General features: G+C 37.6%; 1 long non-coding RNA gene across 1 annotated transcript; it reads right to left on the bottom strand.

Moving 5' to 3' along the window:
• Positions 1-610: 610 nt before the first annotated feature.
• Positions 611-11716, bottom strand: LOC145785969 (uncharacterized). The gene is made up of 3 exons (XR_014291227.1): positions 11677-11716; positions 8872-8925; positions 611-1933 (listed from the first exon to the last, which is right to left on the bottom strand). It is a non-coding gene; the product is annotated as an uncharacterized LOC145785969 (long non-coding RNA).
• Positions 11717-14900: the final 3184 nt, after the last annotated feature.

The raw sequence follows: 14900 nt of genomic DNA on the forward strand, positions 1-14900 counted from the left end.
ATGGCCCAGCTGGTTCTCGGGCGGGGATCTTAGTAATGAAACAGCAATAGAACTTCTTGGCTAAAACAGCGTTGGACGGTAGCTCCGATATGCAAAGGTTCAATCGAATTCGAACCGCTTTTCAAATAATGCAAAGATGGATGTTTTCTGCATGGTGTTTCACATAATATAGGCACGCGCAATGGGTCTATGTCAGAGGTTTACGGAGTCAGGCTTTTTGGACTCCTGTTCAACTCCGAAGTCGATGACTCCAATTAAACTCTTGCCCAAAATATTTTGGGACAAATGACTTCAAACTCCAATTCGACTTCAATTCAAACGCAAAACATAAACCACAATTTAGATGTTTTATAGCCTTCTACGTAGCTTATAACACTTCACCTTTCCTATCCCATGTCATGAAAAGAACAGCATATTCTTTCTAAATGACAAAATTACTGCTTAAAAAATAAAACCGGCTCCTACAGTATACAGAATACACTTCTGGTCTATCTGCTATGAAATCAAAGTAGGTTAGGTTACTGTGCATGATTTTGTTAGCCGATTGGTATTCAGTTCAATTCAGTTCTTTTTATTTTCTGACCATCACATCAAAAACAATACACGTCAACATAGCAAAGGTTGAGAAAAAGATAGAAGCGACAAAGCGTGAACGTTAAAACGTGCTTGTGACCGAAGTAAAGCACAACCCACTTTTCAATATTCCAGAGCTCTTTGAAAAACATTGCGTTGTAATTCAGTTCAGTTCAATTTGTTTTTATTTCTGACCATCACAACGAAAAAAAACAATATATGACAAACATGGCAGGGGTCCATAAAAAGGTAGAAGCGACAAAACGCGGACGTTACAGCGTGCATGATGCCAAAGCATGAAAGCAGGACAATCAGTTTAAAATATGGTATGGTCGCAACACCTTAATAAATTCTTTTATAAATTTAGAAAAAAGAGAAAAAAAGTAGACTAATGAATTATTTTTTTTAAACAATTTATATGAGTAAAGAAATAAACAAAACCCAAAAAAAAAAACAAGACAAAAAGACAGTTGCTATGTTGATCGACCTTGGTGGGTTATCAAAAGTTTTAAGATTTATTTTGCAAATATATAGCGCATAAAAATAATAACATGTTTTATCCTGGATTGCAATCAGACACACCTTATTGTAAACAAGGAGGATAAACGTTGTTGCAACCTTTTTTTTAAACTTTTTATAATTTGTACTTTTATTCTTTTGCATTCGTGAAAAAGCACAGTTAGTTGACTGCAATATGAAGCAAATGATTGCCATGGTAACGCATGTTCCTGTTCCCATAAAGAGAAAGTTATCGATGTAGCCTACTGAAGTAACATTTTGCTAATTTTATCGGTGAAAATAGAACAGTAGACCAGGGGACAGGGGTTACCAAACTTTTTTCTCTGAGGGTCGGATTGCTGCGAGATTAACATCTGCGGGCCGGATGCAAATTGCGAAAAGATATACAACTATTTTGAATCTCCATTGACTTGAATTGAGCACAATAAATAACAAAGTCATCGGTGGAATAGCAAAGTTGTGATGAAAATCGAAAGGTTGATGGAAAAGTTATCCCCTGCTCTGATACACTACAGGGCATCGTGCTCTTGAAAAAAACATTACATCTTTCCAAATTACATGGAAAAGATGTAATTTTGAACAACAAAGTTTGTGATGTCGTAAGAAACAATATGGAAAAATCATTAGCAGGTTGCGTGTAGCTCAACAGCAACGTCAGTCCTTTACAAAAAGTTTGGTAACTTTTTTCCTTAACAGTTGTAGTGCAGCTGTAATTTCCGCAGCACGTGGCGAGCCGGATGAAATCAGTTCGCGGGCCGGTTCCGGCCCGCGGGCCGTAGTTTGGTGACCCCTGCAGTAGATGAAGAGCATCTTTGAGTTGCTGCAATCATTCATGGAACATCTGTGAAAATATTTCAAAAAAGACTTCGTTAACTTGTGCGAATCTAGTACATTTCTCAAGTCGTGCTTACTCAGACAGCAAATCAATCGCTTTTTGCATTGATTCAACGTCTGGAAACTTTGAATCAAGGTAGTAGAAAACGACTGATTGGTTATCTTGGTATAGATTAATAGTTTAGTGACAACACATAAAAACATTTTTTATTACTTTTATCAATTAATTCTTGAATTGAATTCTTGTAACACATAGATGACAATACGAAAGCGTTAAAGTTGAAAAGTACTTCTCTCCAAACTCCTCAAAGTGTAGGCTATATTCTAAAACAGTGGTCGCAAAGCTGTGGCTCGCCATTAGAGATATAAATGCAAAAAAAACGAACCGTTTGTGTTTTTTTTTTTTTTAAAACTTGGGCAAAAAAACATGCATTCTTTGTTTGTTTTCATATATTTCTGGAAAAGTTGCAAATTTTTTACAATTTGCAGCTTAGTTTCATTATAGTGCTCTTGAAAAACATTAAACTAGTAAAAAATGGCTTTATTGGTGTGCTGAAATTCCTAAGTGTTTGTGCTTGGCAGCATATGTTTTTAGCATAGTCCTACCTACATTGTTTCACTTTTTTCATTCTCAGGCATGTTTGTGGTAGTTGACCTGACAAACATTAAATTAATGCAATTTGATGCATGACATAATGTAGATGAGTTAATTTCTTTTTCCTTTATGGAAGTGCCCTTTATGGAAGTTAGCCTACGATGTTAGTATACCGGTACTGGTTATTCTTGTACACACTCAATGGGTTGACGCAATTTTGCCAAAAACAAGATGGCAGTATTCAGAACACACATTACCTTGTTTGTGGTAATTTACTAATGCAAGCTATTGCCAATAGCTTGTTTAAACATGTTTTTTAACTGATAGCTTAGCAACGATGTATAGCTTACAAATGATGAAACAGAAGTATTCCTTTCTTGTATTGTAAGGTCTTAAACGCTTTGTCATTGATGCTTCTTGCAGATCATTTGTGATTGTGACATAATGCAAGAGATCTTATCACTGACAGGGCCGGATTTAGCAGTAGGCAGAGTAGGCAGTTGCCTAGGGCGGCAAATTATTGGGGGCGGCAAAATATACGAATATATTACATTGATAATAAGCTTAGTGTACGTGAATATAATAATTCACAACAAATATATAGGAATTAATAAATATGTCATCACATCACACACATTTATAAACAGTGCGGCAAGTCGTCGTCCCTAGAGTACTTCACGCTTGATTGGTTTTCAACAACATGTGCTGCTTAGCGCTTCTTTTGTTTATCTGTCTCGCTTAGTATGGAGGACTAGGGTTTGTCTGCAAGAGAAAAAGCCCGCCGGAAGCGATTTTAAACAATTAGTTCATTATACAATGAGATTCATTGATGTATTCAAATAAACAGTGCAAATAACTTTATTGTAAGGAATTGAAAATATAAGACGTAGCGCATCATCGAAAAAATTTTTTGGGGGGGCGGCACTTTTTGTATCTGCCTAGGGCAGCGCTTAGGCTAAATCCGGCCCTGATCACTAATATTTTTAGCTGTCAAAAGTAAGTGCATTTGTCAGAAAAGGTTTAGGTTAATGTTCCTTTCAAATGCCCACCACCCATATTGACTATTGCTAGTAACTACCAACCCTGAATGAACAATTTTTCCCTTTAAAGTGGAGTTTTTCAGCACTGCTCCGTGTTCACATAGTGAATAAATGCTTCATAATACTTTTCCTGACAAGTATAAAGTTTTACCCATATTCCCGCAATGCAGGATAAAGATACAAAACAAACATCAAAGATGAAAACTTATTTTATTTGGGAACAAGAACAAATTTAATGAAACTAACAAGAATCTGATGTGGTAGTATTTGCTTGCTACGAAGTAGTTATGCAAGATCAGAGTCCTCAAATGAATAATCTGTTGTGTTTGCATAAGGAATGTGAGAAGATGTGAAGGAGTCTGACTCTGACTCAATATCAGAGCTGTCGCTATCACTGCTGCATGTTTGATTGGATTTTAAAGGGCTTCTTCTGCTGGTTGTTGGCTAATGCACATCAACTGGAACAACCTCTTGACGTTGTACTGGAAAAGGTGTGGAGTGCTGGTCAAAAGTACCTTTGTCACTGGTGGAAATAACCAACTCCGTCAGTTTGAGGTTCTAGCTTACAAATAAGTTACGAGTTTTTCAGCATGCTCATGTGTGAGTCTGTTTCTTTTTTTTTAAATTTACATTAGCGTGAGCTGAGAAGCTTCTTTCACATGCAGCTGAAGTACATGGAAGTTCTAGAACCCGAGTTGCGACTTTCGATAGCTGACATTTTCTGCACAAGCCAGTCCACTAAGCTGTGGGTGAAAGTGTTTCAGAAGAAAGTGATACCCGCAGTATGAAATAGGCTACTGGAAATCAATATTATTTGAGACATTTGAATGCCCACATTGTGAAGCAGAGAAACAGGGCACTGACCAGTGACCACCTGGTTCTAACATGCCCAATGCCCATTAACTAAAATCCCAGATGGCTTTGAAACTGTACACGAGTGTGGTACTGCATCTAACAACTGGCTGGACCAAATTACAGACAATACTTGAGATGTGCCAACCATAGGACACTGTTACTACTATTTAAGACGATAAGAAATTTTTATGGCTCGTGTGTTGAGAGTTTGAGATTTGAGATCTACAAAATTGCAATGAAAAAATATACCAGACATATAGTCTGATTTGAAGTAAGTTATAGTTATGAGTTATTCTTATATAGTTATTCTTATAAATTAATGGTGAGTTTCGATTTAAAGTCATTTTTCACCAATGTTCCTTAAATGAAACTATAGACATTATCGCCAATTGTATTTTCTCACAAGACCAACCCAACCATCCACCCATCAACAAAGACATTTCTATTAAACTCTTGCATATGGCCACGAAGGTATGTTTCTTTAAAAAAGAAAATTTTATAAACAAATTGACGGTGTGGCAATGGGCTAGCCTCTTGGTCCAACTCTAGCCCATTTCTTTCTGGCGCATGTGGAGAATAAAACCTTTGCTAAAACTGATGTGAATTAAACAAAAAAAAAAGAAAAAATATGTGAATTGTCATCCAAAATTGTAGGGTTACGTTGGCAACATTTTTGCTATATTCGATAATGAGAATTCTTGTACGCAGCTTCTTAACATACTTAACTCGCAACATCCCAATATAACCTTTACAATAGAAAAAGCTAATTAGACCTTCCCCTTTGTCGATGTCGAAATCAAAATTAATAGCATTTGATACTTGGGTTTGGCGAAAACCAACCAATACTAACCTCCTTTTGAATTTCAACTCTAAAGTGTTCAACTGTTTTATTTGTATCAACAGCGCACGGGTACAAAGGATTGACACGGCGAGAGAGCACAAACAAACATAGCCAGGTCAAAGACTTTAGGAAACCGGCCTGCCACATCCCGCGGCGGCGGGGAGCGGCGTGATTTAGGGGTGACGATGCACCCGGAGGGGTAAGTCCACCGGGTACCAGCTTAGGTCGCGGGGGCCAGGCTGGGGAGACGAGATACCTGTGGAGGGAGAGTGTGGATCGAAAACGTTACATGACCCGTTCGCAAATTTAGAATGGCGGAGCGGGCCAGGGAGACAGGCTCTTTCTGCATAGCCCAGAAGAATGGCCTGCGACGGGCCGGGCGACCCGTCGCGTGTGGACGCTGGAACCGGCAGTAATTGACCGCCGGGCGGCGCCCACGTCTCCTTCACGCGACCTCGGCGCAGGTACTTGACTCTTATACCCGGTCTGCCAGTAGGCAGAGCGGATAAAATTGGGGTCTACCACGAGGAAGAGAGTCAACTATTTAAGGATAATTTGGCTCTCGTGGCAGACGAAATTCAATAAAAATGTGGAGCAGAGGCTCGATTAATCAATAGAAGCAAAAAATATAGGTGGGAATGTAATACATACTCACTGGAGAAGAGTAAGCTTTGATTCGGCGAGCACGGATGTGCACTGGCCAGACGTTGAGGCAGGTTCGCCCAGCTGGGTCGGGGAGGCTAGCGATCGAAACCAGAGGCACTGATAGGCTACATTACCAGGACAAAGTAGAAAATTGGGGTGGGAATTTTGAGGCTGCATCGAGTTGATCAGGGGATCGTGTTGATCAATGCGTTGAAAGCAGAGCGAGGTTGATCCGAGCGGGCAAGAACAGCGTTACAAGGCGAAGGCAGCGTAAGATAATTCGAAACAATTGATTGATTAATACATAGAGATATAGTGATGATTGAAGTTACTTAATTGTTGTTAAACTAGTCTCATGAGACATTTTATTCCTTTCCTTTGTTCATTTTTGAATGCTTGGGTTTGATGAGACTGGAGCATTATAAAAAAGATGACACTGGTTTATAGACATAAGGTGATGATATAAGGTGATGAATTTTAAGACAATTGATATAAGGGATGACGTCTAAACGGTTTGCTGTCTTGCACGCTCGGATACTTACTGCAACGTTTCTGTTATTGGGGAATAAGTTTCCTGCTTAAGCGAGCACCGGACATTTGCTCCAATTCTGATCGTTTTAATCATGAAATCAATCCTACGTTCTTATTTTAATGCTAACAACTAGTCTTCGTGGTTTTTTATTAAAGAGGTTTTTGGATTCAAGTTCTGACTCTCAGACGGAGGAACGTGAAAGCAAATTAAAAAACTTTCTCACTGTCCCTTTCATTGGTAAAGAATATGTCTAATTTTATTGAATTGAAGTTGAACAGTGATATTACCTGTATTCCATGTATAAAACATTTTAAGTTGGTTATTATTTTCAGCTTAAATCTAAAACTCCCTTCTTTCTGTGTTCAAATGTCGTGTACTTGTTCGCGTGATGCGGACTGTAGGCTACATATATTAGTATGTCCACGCAACATTTTGCCACAAGAGTAAGGGAGCATTTGGATTTAACTGCTGCTCTCAACAGAAAAAGTGCCATTAAAGATCATATACTCGATTGCCAAACTTGTTCAAATAATAAACCATCCCTGGAATCTTTTAGAATTGTACGTAAATTCTTCACCGAATTTGATATTAAGATCCATGAGGCTTTACCCATAAAATCTTGCAATCCTCGCCTCAGTATAGGTACGGTAGTTGTTTGCCGCAGGCGCATCCTATCTGCTAAACATCTTCACGTAATTTTGCGTCATTGATTTGTGTGTTTTCCTAGCGAATTAAGCGTCATATGATTTTGCCTCTCCTCCGCCTTGCCGTTTCATTCTTGTAGGTGTATTTTTTTGATTTTTGTGTAGGTAGATCAGATCTGTAATTTCAATTTATAAAGAACATCAGTCAGTTGGTTACTTGAAAATGGCTAACATGAGTAGGCCTATGGCCGAAAACGTTTGTAATTTTTAGTTTATTTTAATTTTATTATGTTAAATGCCGTCTGGTTGTTAGGTTTTATTTGTCTATAATTTAAAAAAATCACCTCTCCACTAAAATTGCATTCCAGAATCTATTTTACAACATCTTAAAAGTAACATGGGACTAAAAAAAAACTAATCAAAATTTAAAAAAACATTTTTTCGACATGCAATAGGCTAACTATCATTTTTAGATCCACTATAGTGAAATATCTTTTAACAAATATTTATGAAAATCAGTTAACACTAATTTGCAAAATTCCAGGATGAATGTTATAAGTAAAAGTTTGTTGTTATAGAAATGCCCTTCATTACGAAAAATTTGCAAAGGCCCAATTGAGGAGTTTAGAAAAGGCTTTTTGCTGCCCTGTGTGTTTAGGCTTTAAACTTCAGAAGGGGCTCAAGTTGTCAACCTCCTAGTGGTAAGCCCTGGTAATTGATTCTTGCAATCAAGCGAATGACAACAAATCGAGACAGCAATCTCATAAGCAAGAAGAAGAAACTTCAGAAGAGATCAAGAAGCAATTGCTTCATTCTCGGGGTGTGCCCTTTTGGCAAACGTAGGTCAACAATAACTCTCCAGCGGCTCATAGTGGAAAGAATAATTTACTAACAACATCACTTCAACAAACGACGATTTAATTATGTCAGTCTCGGTGACCAAACTTGCGTCAGCGGTTCAAAACGTCTACAAGCAGGCCACATGGAACAGACAAGATAAAACTTCCAAAGATGTATTTTCCAGTCAAGGATAAAAATTTCCACATTCATTACGTAGTTTTAAGGAAAGAAAAAGTTATTGTAGCCAAGTTTGTTCCTTATTCCATTTTCTGTATGGGCACAATAGCTTGATAAAGCGCCGTTTGTGCAGTAATGGCAGGACTTTAATGACATATTTTCTTTCCAGGAAGCTATGACTTTGCTGTGTTGGATGAGAGAAATTCAACTTAAGAAGCATTCACAGCGTGCCTTATTTCTGTGTACAACAAGGCTCAGTGCAAACACTAATCAAATTAATATCATGGGATAAATAACCCTTTATATCTTCGCGGTATAACGATTTTATTAACACAAAAGACTTTTTATTTTACCTCAAGTAATGTTGTTTAAGAATTGACTTTGGCTATACTTCAATAGCATTCACCGCGTGCCTTATTACAGCTGATGGAAAAACAAGGTCACACACTAAATGCTGCTGATGTCAACCGGTACGCTTCGTGCCTTTTCAACCACTACACGCTAAATGTCCAAAATTGTTGTTCGCATGCAAAAGGCTTAACTCGCAAGCAAAAGGCTGCTTATCTAAAAGGTCGCACTGTATATTGCATAAACTGCCTAGAAACATCTGTTGGTTGTTTTAAATAATTTATTTAGCCTACGCAGTTCTTGCTTCATAAGGATTGTGTGTTCAACTAGAAGTTGCCTAAAAAAATAGCAATATTTTTTTTCATAAAGAAGGTTGTATGAAGTCATTCATAGTAATGGCAGCGCTTTACAAAAAAAAATGTACCTACCCTTCCTTGCACCATTCGCAGTTGCAATTCAGTTTGCGCATTGCATGGCGTAATCTAAAGAAAAATTTTCAATCGCTCAACATGCTTAAACACAAAACGAATAACATCACTTTTTAAAAGTTATGAAAGGTTCAAAGTGAAATATAACTTAACGCTAGGTCTAAGAAATACTTTTATTCATAAAGAATATACCGGTACTTTTTATGAAATTTTAGACTTTCGCCTTCCTCGATGGCTCGTTTGAATGAACCCTGGCTATACAAAGGAACGGAAAGAAAAATGGATGACATAGCTCAACCCTCCGGAAAGGCATTATGATTTAAGAGAGGGACTTCCAAGTAATTAAAAAAGGCTGTGAATTACTTGGAAGTGAATTCACTTGAACAAGTGAATCAAATTGAGAGAATTAAGATTAAAAGATGCGGTTTTATTCCGAGGGAAATAACATACTCCAAGAGGTTTACGCACTAGTAAAAACGTACAAGTATTTTTACAGTATGACAATTTGTTGGAAAGGACAATAGATGGATATTATGGCCACAACAAGTAGCTTTGATAGCAATCTCAAATTTTAAATGTTGTTCAATGTTTAGCTATCGTTAGACGTTAGCTAATTATGAGTAGTGCGTAAATTTTCTACGGCAATACCACAGCAGGCTTGTTAGTAGGCTATATCCAAAAGAGCATTTAATTTTGGCCATATACTGTACATTCGAAATGTAAATAACATTGTCAGTGTAGTCGAAAAGGAGATCTTTCTGGCGTTAGCATTACCTGACTACTTGGTTTAGTTGTTTTCTTTAGTTTCTAGCTCCGGCCGCTCATAAAAGCAGCCGCCTGGAGCTCCTAGGAATTAAAACCCAGGTGAGTGTCTGTAGGATGACTGCGAGAGAGAGACGCGAGAGAACGCTCTCCGTGGGCTATCTTCCCGCGGGTGTAAGCCGTTCTCCCCGGCAGACCCAAGCAGCCTGCCGGAAGACGCACCCCCACCCCAAAAGGCCGGTTCGTACCCGTCTCTCTGGTCCGTCCCGACTTTCTAAATTTTCGGGACGCGACCTCATCAATCGGAATTTCGGCCACCAATTCTCTCCTCACAGGCACCACATCTCCCCAGCCCTGGCCCCGCGTCCTTAGCTGGTGGACCAACCGCTTCCGGGCGCAAAGTCGCCCGACCCCTCACGCCGCGCCTCGCATACGCGGGGCGCGATAGGCCGGTTATTCAAGGTCTTCACGATCTGGCTTATTTTAATTTGCGTCAGTGGTTATTCTCGTTTTATCGCTACTGATGTAAATAAAAGTTCAAACAAGTGGTGCGATACTAATGAGCTCAGCCGCATAGGCAAAACACGTGTTATCGCTGAATTCTTGCTACACTTGACTGCCGAGAAACACATTGTCAGTATAGTTCAAATCAATTCCTTCCATTTCAAGCTGCTGGAACAGGCGTCAGTATCTACTTTACGATGACGCATCGTACCTTCTGTTCACTTACTCTAGTCAGCAAATCAGCCCTTTTTTACATTGATTTAACGTCTGCAAACGTTGAATCAATGTAAAGAATAACTAATTTACGAACTGGAATAGCTGGCAGACGGGTAGAAAATGACTTGATCTTCGCCGTTGGTCAGATGCTCAATGCATTACTCACTGCTAACCGGCACCTGCCACAGTCTGGCCAATACACTTAATTCCTTGCGTGCGTCTCATTGACTTATGGTCAATAGTCCGCACAAAGTAATGACCGACAGTTCAAAACGCATTGTCTTTTAGATTCTTTGAAATCACTGACTAATTTTGTAATACACGCGAAGTGTAATCCGCTTAAATATGACTAATGGGACAGACACTAAACAGCACGTGACGCGCAAAATGGACTTTCTACATTAATTCTATTATAGAAAAAAACATACTTGGAAAATATTGCAGTTTTAATAATGAAAGAAAAACATTTACTTTTTAGTGTGAATTTTTAAGGAAACGATATAAGAATTCACCAAAAATTGTCTACTTTTGTAACAATAAGTTTGGAACCTTTTTGCAGACTTGTTTTTGGTATACTGCCCTAACTACAAAACACACAGAAGATTTACTTTACAATCGTCGTATTTGTAGATGACATGTCCTTGCAAAAAGTTAAAAAACGGTAATTTGAAGATATGTTGCTTTAACTACTGAAATTACTGAAAGTTGATTTTGCAATTGGCATAGGACTAAACAAAATGTTCTTGCAAAATAGCCAATGACATTGCAAGTCAAAATGATATAGCAAAGTGGCGTAGGATGGGCAATTACTTGACATCGAATATACATCTATAAAACGTCAATTCAATTTTACATTATTATTTTGTCAACTAAAAATTGTTTTAAAGTTTTAAATATTTTTATCTTGAAAAAATCTTTGACAGACAGCAGCTGATATGAGTGATATACTGACGCTAACAATGGCGTGCTTAATCGTTGTTGAACAATTCATCTTTCTATCTAGGTAGACGCCATTTTAACATACCAAAGCACCAGCTCAGTGGCCGAGTGGTTATCGCTTTCGACTCTGTTGACGGTAGATTGGAGATCGATTCCAGGTCAGGTCAAATCGAAGACTTTATTAACTAACGATTGTGTTCCTTTATTAACGGTTGTCTTCCTTATAGCATAACGCAGCAAGAGTAATAATAGGATAACATCGTAAATCTAACATGGAATTAAAAATAAGCAATATCTCTGAAAAACCTTAGAATTTGTAGCGGCGACAATAAATAAAACCGTAATGTAACATAACAAATTTACAAATAAACGTAGCCTACATACCGTGTCCCAGCTTTCGTTGACTCTCCGTGTGTTGTGCTTTGTGCACAGCGATCTAGGTTGCCTTTTTTAAATTACTTTTTCGTCAATTTCCCTGCAAAAAGTAGTGTTAGCCTTTTTGAAATTTTGGCATACTTCGATCTAAGCTACATAAAATGCATATTATACGTTTTCGATTTTTATAAAAGCAAAAAGACCTGAATTAGATAACCTTGTTCTGACTAGGCTACTGAAGCTCAGTTTGATCGTACAAACTAATGAATTTTGAAACGCCCCAAAAAGACTTAAAGTTTTGGCAATAGTATGATCCCAGCATTTGCATTAAAATACGTTTCTTTTCAAAATAATATTACTTGCTCTTGTGCGTGACGTCAATGCAGTAAATGAATAAATAATTCATTGTTGCTATGAGCAACTGGTACCACAGACGCCAGGCTGTACGTGGTAGGCTAGATCCTGTAGGTTACCATAAAATGAAACGTGTGTGACATTTCGGTAAAGTTATCAATTATGCAGAAATCCTTGATAAAATGTGATTGGTTAACTTGCTATACCTTTATTGATTAACAGGGATTCCGCTTTTGCAAAATTAAGCCTTTGAAGAAAAAAGTGACACTAGAATTTATTAATATTACTTTTGTGGCTTAAAACCATACGTGACTTCGGCAATTTCTTTTGTAAATAAATTGAGATTACTGAAACCAGGTTCTCGGTAAAACCAAAGGGGCTATTAGATAAAACAAATCTTCCAGAATGAGTAACTGATGAAAAGTAAAATAAAAAACATCTTACCTTTCATTGTTCGAGGACTGCTTTCCGATAAAGATGATTTCCGCTTACTGGTTGACCACTCCCATTCTTCGCTGCTGCAAAGCAATTGGCATCTGTTGTCCGCAAGGATTATTGACTGGCTTTTATAGGACTTCAGACCATCTGGAATTGTATGTCCAGCAATAAGAACTTTTTTTTTTCTGCTTTCTGACGACTGTTCATTTGTTTTAATTCCCTAGTGAGAAATAGAGGAGGATTCTCTGCTCTCCTGCTGCAATTTATTAAAGCAAGAGAAAGAAGAGAAAAAATAGATTTTACAACGTTCGTTTTTTACGTAGCCAGGAGATACGCAGATGGTGCATTGCAAGGGGTGGACAATTTAGAACCATTCAAATAGGCTCTGACACAAGAGTTTTCGAGATGTTGCTTTATTTTGGTACCAGGAGGCGAGGGCCCCTTTATGTGTGTGATTGTGGCGTGGCAGAATGCTAATATTATCCCAGACAACAAATCAACCGTTTTTTACATTGATTCAACAAAAATACAAAAACGGTTGATTTGATGTTGGAACAGAGATGTAGAATCTAATATAGTATTTTCAAAGTACAATACAACATTTTTTGTTGATGACGCCATTGCTTTCAATGCTTCGGACTTCAATGGACCAGTTTTCGGATGGAGGTGAGATGCTTTTTCAGTTGTTTCAAAAACTTTCAGGCACAGTCAGCTTTAAATAAAACCAAATTGAAATAAGCAGCAAAATGCAGGTCAAAACAAAACGTACCTGCAAAAAATAGCCTCTTATTTGTGGTGAAGTTATGTGAATGGAAACACTTTAAAGTGGTTTCTGCTTTACTTTGTATTGCAGTGCAATTTTAATGATGGTCAGTGGATGCAAAGGGTTTTTAAAACCACTTTGGTTTGAGTTATAAATTATTTAGGTAAACTAGAATCGAAACAAAGCAAAGAAATAATTATTATTTTTCCCAACAAAGCAGAGTTTTCATTTAAATAGCCTACTATTTAAACCAGTGGTTTTCAACCTTTCTGGTGGAACGGAACCCAATGAAACATTCCACAAGCTCGAGGAACCCCTGTTCCATAATGTAATTACCTTATGCAAAAAAAATCGTTTGATTAATAAAATTAAATTATAGTAGGCTACTCATATTCAGATTTATTTATGTAGGCTACAATAAAAATTCAAACTGTAAAAAATGACATTTATTCTCATAAAAAATTCAATGAGAAACTTGAGCCTGGTGTTTCATGCACAAGTCTTTAATATTGGGTCGTGTGTTTAACAGACACACACGAAGTTCATCTTCCACAGACAGCAATTGTGCTCGCCTCTTGTGCTTGATTGTTGTCAGAGCTGAAAATCCAAACTCACACAAGTAGGAGATTGAAAACAGCATAAGAAGTTGCAGCGCTTTCTGAGCAATTGCAGGATATTCCTTTTCAACCAACAACCAACAATATTCAATATTTGATTATATTTAAACAATATGCATATAATAATAAAATGGACTCTCGGATTTGAATGTAAACTTGCGGAACCCCTAGACATACTGGCGGAACCCTGGTTGAAGACCACTGATTTAAACAATGATAGGCTACATAAGGTCTACTTCTACTGTATAATCTCTTCCCTGTTTACGAGATCTCGTGTTTTCGTTTTTGCTTCCAGGGCATTGTTTCGTTCTGTTGTTTCCTTTTTGTTCACCCCGTATAGCATCACTTCTGAGCTTTCTTTTGTACGTTATTCGCTTTGAAGGTGCACATTGCCTTGGTATGCAAAATGTCATTGCAATAAGAAAGAAAAGTATTTTTCGTCTTTAAATTCTTATTCATCAGGTGAATGTTGAAACTATTGTCAGAGAAGCATTGTTTATAAACACATCAAAACAAAATATCACATGGAAGAGGTTAGGAAACAGCACCAAACGTTATTTCGTTCCAAAGTGACTACATTCATAACAATATTTTTTAAACAGCTTTTTGTGGCTATGGATTGCAGATTGTGATGTTCTTTCAATTCAATTTATTTTTTCTTTGTTGGAACGCAAAAGAAACGATACTGTAGAAATAAAATAGAATAAAACCAACAAAAGGAAAAGGAGGCAAAACCGTAATGGTTTAAGCCGTGCATGTACAAGATCTTTTATGGATATGTATCGATGAATATGATTAGGCACGGTCACCAAACCTGGTACTGATAGTGATATCAAACGACTAATAGCATTAACATGTAGGCTACACACTTTTCACTTGACACGCATTATTTCTTTTATAAATTTGAGTCATTAATAGCGCAAAAACACAACTTAAACATAGACCTACATTTTTCCATGCTTCTATGAGAGCTTAGATTCTTCCCTCCATATTGCCACGACAGGGCAAACAAGAGACAAGGGAAACGAAAGACTGTCGCAATCGATATTCTTATGCTGAAA

This window comes from Aplidium turbinatum, chromosome 16, assembly GCF_918807975.1.
Source record: "Aplidium turbinatum chromosome 16, kaAplTurb1.1, whole genome shotgun sequence".
In the NCBI taxonomy this organism is placed as follows: Eukaryota; Metazoa; Chordata; class Ascidiacea; order Aplousobranchia; family Polyclinidae; genus Aplidium; species Aplidium turbinatum.